The following is a 7,046-nucleotide window of genomic DNA, read 5'->3' as shown; positions in this document are numbered from 1 at the left end:
CAAAACACTAACTAACCCATGAAGAAGACAACTATAACATAATTAACAGCAGTCAGCATCGTCCAAAAGCACATAGAAGCGGGGGACCTTCATCCAAAAGTAGAGATTCATAAATAAATTAAAATCCATAATAATAGCACTAAAGCAGTATAAATAACTCTAAAATCAGTAATTCAACAGTGAAGATGATAAAATCAATTTGATATGTGGTGGCAGTGGTGGTGGTGGTGGTGGCGATCATGGAGAGGGCCTACTCGTGATGGAGTTGGGAGAAATTTGGGATCTAGGGTTTGATTGAATAAAAGATGGTAGGTTTTAATAGCAATGAAGTGGGTGGGTAATGACCCATGTATAATCCATATTTAAGAAAATAGGTTAAAAAGTATGAGAATAGATGAGAGCGTGACAAGTGACATTTAGTAGTAGTTATTTATTAGAGTAGTAAGATTGTTCATTTTATTTCCTATACAAATTACATTAAAATACATTATTTTATTTTTTACTATTTCGTTTATTTTAGCGACCACATTCATTCCATTCTTGAAGAAGCGAATATAAATTATCGGCTTATTGAAATTTATTTTGGCCCCTCCTGTTCAGATGTCCAAGTTCCGCCACTGTTTGGGGTGTTACCCCTACAAGCCCCCACGTCAGTTGATGCGAGACATTTGGCTTGGATCGTCTGACTTGTACTTTTGTCTTTTAGTGGCCTTGGTTGTGGGTCCACTCGTTTAGGTTGCTTTTCCACAGCTTTTCTAACATTTGATTTGACATGTCTTTCCCGCCTGGGTTGCTGATATATTATATCATATCTCATTGATACAACAAGACTTTTTATTTATATCATACATTGTATCTACCTAATCGTACTATATTCTTAGTGGTCCTTAGAGAATATGTAATGTCGCTATTAGGTATATTCCACATGTAACCTTGTGGTGGTCCACTTTTTTTAGCTGTTATATACGATATGCACAATCTTCTATTTTGTCTCGATCATGGTAGATGTTGTCTTCTTGTCTTGTAACTGTAGGTGCGATAGTATAGCTGTAGATATTTTATTTGGGGTGTTACCCTACAAGTCCTCCATGGCTATAAGAGTAAAATGGTATATTAGTGGGTCTCGCGTGGACGAACCTGTTTAAACGCTTAACTCTTCGCTCCTGATTCAATATTTTAAATAGGTCATTTTGTTAAAAATTACAACAACGCTTATATATATATATATATATATATATAGGGTTTGGATCAAATACAAATGAAATTAACGTGCTAAACGTGAGAATCAAGTAGAGTATTATAAATACACGTAGAGTAATTATGTAATTACTCTATGATAATTACAATTACATAATTACTCTATAATGTAATTAGATAATTACTTTACTTGTATATATAATTACTCTACTTGATTATCACGTTTAGCACGTTAATTTTATTTGTACGTTAACCTTATATATATATATATATATATATATATATATATATTGTTTGGGTAGAACGTAACCAAGCAAATGGCGTTGTCGGATGGTTAAGGCGTGGAGGGACTAAATCTCCGACAACGTCAAAAAATAAACTTTGATTCTTAAATAACTTACGTACCGGCAATCACGTTTCATGCAAATAATAATTAGTTTCAGTAGAATAGAGCATTCCACGAATACTTTTATCTATGTTTCGACGTAGATATTATTGGTGCGCATTGGTTGCTATAGCGAGCGAGCTGAACTTATTTATTTTATTACTTGACCAAATTATCTTTATAAGACAAACTTTTATTTATGGTATTTTTGAAAGATGTTAAACCAGCTAAGTTGCACACATCATTTGCGATTCCATACCGATCGAGTTTCAGTTACGTCCTTGCACGATCGCGAAGATTAATCGACCCTAGTTTTATTTATTTAAATAACAACCTGTTCATAAATTCGAGCCAACCAGTGGATGTTCGCTTTCCGGTAAAACATCGGTTGCGTGAATTGGTAAAAGTAATGAACAAGTGTACAACTGTACTAGTTTTAGTTGGACATGAAATTTTTGAGGGTGGAATAAGATAAAACACTTGCGGACAAGTTTCATCTAACGATACACACAAACTATCACAAAGGAAACTCAATAATATATTGAAATCAAACATCGACTAGTTGTTTAAAATAAATGAGGTCTTTATACGGGTGTTTAAAAAATCCGAATCCGTACCCATATTCGAAATATCCGAAAATCCTAATTCGAATGATCTGAAAATTCGAATATCCAAAATTTCGGATACCTGATTTTTTTAATTATTAAATAATAAAATATTTTATAAATTTCGGATGCTTTTAGGATATTTTGGATAACTTTTGGATATTCGGATATATTTCGGATACTTCGGACATTTTTTTGATATTTCGGACAATTTTTCGAATATTTCGATTATCTGAAATATTTTAAAAGTAGTTTTTTAAATTTTTTTTATATAGTTACGGTTTTCTTTGAGTTTCTGGTTCACTATCTGATCGTTAGTGAAATCCACAATTCGAAGTTCGTATATCCGGACTTTCAACACCCCTAGTCGATCTCTTGGGTAACCTTTATTTCCTTTGAAATGCGCCATCCTTGCCTACCTCTCTCCACATTTTTCGTCGGTTTCTTGTCTTCCTTCTTCTAACCAATGTCGGTGGTGGTGGCGTTTCCATCGCCGTCCTTTTTGCTCGTCTTTACCAATATGGATCTTGTTTCACGATCACGACTTTTTTGTCTGCTTTCTTATGCACATGATCCCCATCTCTTCGGCTCGAAAAGTGACTTTAACCACTACTAGTGAATTGTTTGGATCCGGGACTGTACTTTCCACCCCTACAATCATATACCAAAAAAAATATATAATTAAATATATAAAAAAAATCCAAAATTAGAATATCATCACTTATTTTTAAACTGAAAAGTTGTGATTATATCGAAACATAAGACAAACGAATAACAAGCTACGTCTCTACCTTTTTTTAAATTTGCCTAAGAAAAGCTTTATTTGATAAATACTTTGTGAAAAAGTAAATAATTAAATTTGTAAATTACCCTTCAGGCCTTCATCATCAGAATGCATTTTTTTGATGTCCCGAGCATAAGCTTGACAATGCATGTATACTTTCAAGACCACTATAATCATTCGTGCGGGCGCGCAGTTGTGAAATAAAAAGCATAAATAACACAATTAGATTGATCAATATTCAATAGAGATTGCTAATAATTAATTATGTTTTCGTAACAGGATAGGCTATCAAACTGGTACAAGAACCGGATTACATAATAATAGCGATCCCTAAGGGCATTCACAACAACAAACTCATGCAAACCGCTAAATCAGCATTACATTAGATTCTAAATTTTTCTTAAAAAACACATTTTTTTTCACAACAAACCTCCACAAAGCTCATTAAAAATATTAAAGCTACATATATAATTTGTGTGTGTATAGGTTGAGGATTCTAAAAGAACTTTTGAAATTGAGAACTTTAAGAATCATTTTAGGCCATAAAAAAAACCTTTGAAAATATTAAAAAAAATTGTAAAACGAAAAAAAATGAAGATTTTAAAAAGTAAAAAAACCAAAAAAAAAAATTACTTTTAATCCCGGTTTCATTAAAAAAAACCATACACATATGTATATTGTTATTTAATCTCGATTTACACAATGTACACATATATACATTATCATTTATCTTAATTGTATATATGTGTATTAATAATAATTAACATGTATAAAATTTAAAAATAAGTAATATACATATATGTATTATTTTACTAACCCGATATATGTATAATTTTACATATATGTAAAAAAGTTTAACAATGCCCCCCCTGTAACAATCGTGGCATACTCTCTCTAATGAAAAAAGATAACACATTACACATCTAGTAGTAATAAATTGCATTGAATAAAATTTATCCGGGTTTGAATATTTGAGTAAGCAAACAATTACAAGAATGTGTATAAATATTAACAAAGATTAACCTAATAAACTACTTCATTCGTCCAATTAAAACTGTCTATATTTTCCTTTTTATTTGTTCAATTATAAATGTCCGCTTTCAAAATTTATTAGCCAATTTCCAAGTTACACTTAAACACACACAACTAGCATCAATAAACAATATTGATAGACCCAATTTTTAAGTGCATTATTGTAATTTGGTAAGCAAAAAAAATTAATCATTCAATCTACCTTGAATTTTGAGTTTTTAATATAGTACGGTGAAACTGATCTGCATACACCACACCAAGATGCACTAAAGTTGGCAATCACCTATTAACGGTACAAAATAAATTAGTTAAGGTATTATAAGGTTTTTTTTTTGCATGAAATCATATGGTTTAACAACTTACAATTTTGCCTTGAGTATTTGATTCTGACAACTTTAGGTCCCAAGCATCCATGTTAGCGATGAGGGTTACATTACCTCCCGAAAATTGAAAATCAACTACGTCGCTAGCATAATTAGCATTATTGTATACTTCAGGTAGTGATTGAGTTGGTGCCTATGAAAACCCAAACAAAGGACTCTAGAAATCAGGCAAACAGTTTTTGCATTATGTTTACGTTATTTGGGTTAAGACATTTACACATGTATATAGATAAAAATAATTAGATTAGTAATTAATAATGGGTTTGGGCCACTGGCCAACCATAGGCAGACCATGCTTATCGGTCTTTGTAGAGTCTCAGCGTGGAAGATGGCAGCGTATCAGTTATTCAAACTGATGAAACGTCGCAGCGATTATTATACACACCGTTTCAATCCCTATATACGATTGAGTCAGTCAGCTTTGCATTTCAAGAACACAAGAGATTCAAAGCAGGTTGCTTATATTCAATTGTGTATTGTTTGTTTCAATTCGTTTTGTCAATCAATTCGCGTATTAGATCATTTGTTGTTATGGACTTATGGCCTCATATGATTCCATCTTGGCGACAAAACCACCTAACACCGACCACATTTATAGTAACTAGTTATTAGGGCTTGCCGCGTTGCGACAGGGTTGTTAATTTTATTAGATGTGTTGTGAAAGAAGTAGTTACGTTGATTTTATTATACCCGTTTAGTAGTTCTAGTAGAACTTAGTTCTGGCTCAATACGCCGGTTATTAATGTGATGCAGCGTACGATGAGAATCCGAAGGCTAGTCACGTTGATTCTTGGAATACCCGTGAAGATCCTTCCCCAAACCTCCAAATTCGATCCAAAAGTCAAGAACTTGAAAAGCCAAAAGTTGTTTTATTAATTCTGATCAATGATCAATTAGGTTACATTCATAGCATATTAATAGAGAAGCCAAATTAGGTTTGGGCCGAAACAAACAACCAAAAGCCCAACAACAGCCCAAAACAAAACACAAAAAGTAGACGAAAAAAACAAAAGTGGCCCAAAAGTGTATCTAGAGGTCTTATTTCGGAAAAATAAATGGGATAACACAAAAGTGGCCCACAACGTTGCCCACATTCCAACGGTCGTTTTGATTGGTAGAACGCCTGAAATGGAGGCTCGTAGCCCAAGTTAAGCCCATTTTCGTGTAGCCCATTTTGAAATGCGATCTTGGACTTCTAGAAACATAATGGCCCGGTCTTCTATACTTGGGCCCACATCATTCCCCCTGGATAGAAAAAATTCGACCTCGAATCAGTAGCACCGTCATCATCAGAAGTGTCCCCGTAATAAGGTAGTAAATGTTTCACATTTTTTTTTTGGAATCTAATAATACTCAATTTACTATAAAACGATTACAATAAAGTGGCAGGCAAACAGGCAACAAGCTGCGCCGCAACCCCCTTATGAATAGCAAAGCCAATCATACTCAAAACAAAGCTTTGGGACCTAGAAGCTGAAAAGGTTGCGTGTACGACGCACTGAACCCTACTCAAAAACTTCATAGCCTCTTGGCCAGAAAACCAAATGTATCAAAGGCAAATGGTAGAAAGACATGTTGATTATTTAAACAAGCTTTCTCGTGTTTAGCAACTTTGCCCGATTCAGCCTTCAACGCAGCTTTAGACGATAAGCATTAAACACATCAGAACAACAAATGTGACTCGGCAGCTTTAGACGATAAGCATTTGAGTTTATCTTCTCCACAATTTCCATGGGTCCAATCTTCTTAGCTGATAACATGTTGTATTCCCCAACAGAAAAAACGATCTTTTGTCAACACAGCCTAGACAAAATCACCTTCTTCAAGTTCAACATGTCGTCGCTTCTGATCGGTAGCCTGCTTGTACTTTGAATTGGCTCGAACCAGGTTGTCATGCACGAATCTCATGTAGCCCTTCAACAAAATCTTTCACCTTCTTGGGAACAGAACCAGGAACAGGAAGTGACATCAGGTCAAGGGGTCCCCGTGGTTGAGCAGTTTAAACCACTTGAAAAGGACTAAACCCGGTACTTCGATTGACAGCATGATTATGAGCAAAACTCAGCTTGACATAGTTTTTGATCCCAGGCCTTGACATGTTCACCCACAAGGCACCGCAGTAAATTTCCAAGTGAACGATTAACCACTTCAGTCTGCCCATCTGTCTGAGGGTGGTAGGCACTACTGAAATTGAGCTCCTCTTCCACAGACTACGCCAAAAATGACTTAAAAAACGAGTGTCCCGGTCAGACACAATAGAAGTGGGTAACCCATGCAACCGGTAGATATCTCGAAAGATTAATTGAGCTACATTAACTGCATTTGTCGTCTTCTTGCAAGGAACAAAGTGAGTCATTTTAGAAAACCGATCAACAACAACAAATATCGAATCATGACCACGCTGAGTACGCGGTAATCCCAACACGAAATCCATGCTAATATCAACCCAAGGCTGTGAAGGAACGGGTAAAGGCATATAGAGCCCAGCATTAGTAGCGGTTCCCTTCGACACTTGACAGACCCTACAACGCTTCACAAACCGGTCTACTTCCTTGCGCAAAATGTGAATTCAATCCCTAAATACAATGATAGATTCACCAACATCTATAAATGGTTGAAAACCAAACACATTGCACATCTTCTTTGCCACTTTTTTGGCT

Source organism: Bidens hawaiensis, unplaced genomic scaffold (assembly GCF_021521415.1).
Source record: "Bidens hawaiensis isolate Kalapana, Puna unplaced genomic scaffold, B.hawaiensis_p1.1 tig00004685_1, whole genome shotgun sequence".
NCBI classification, from domain to species: domain Eukaryota; kingdom Viridiplantae; phylum Streptophyta; class Magnoliopsida; order Asterales; family Asteraceae; genus Bidens; species Bidens hawaiensis.
This window is presented reverse-complemented; position numbering follows the sequence as displayed.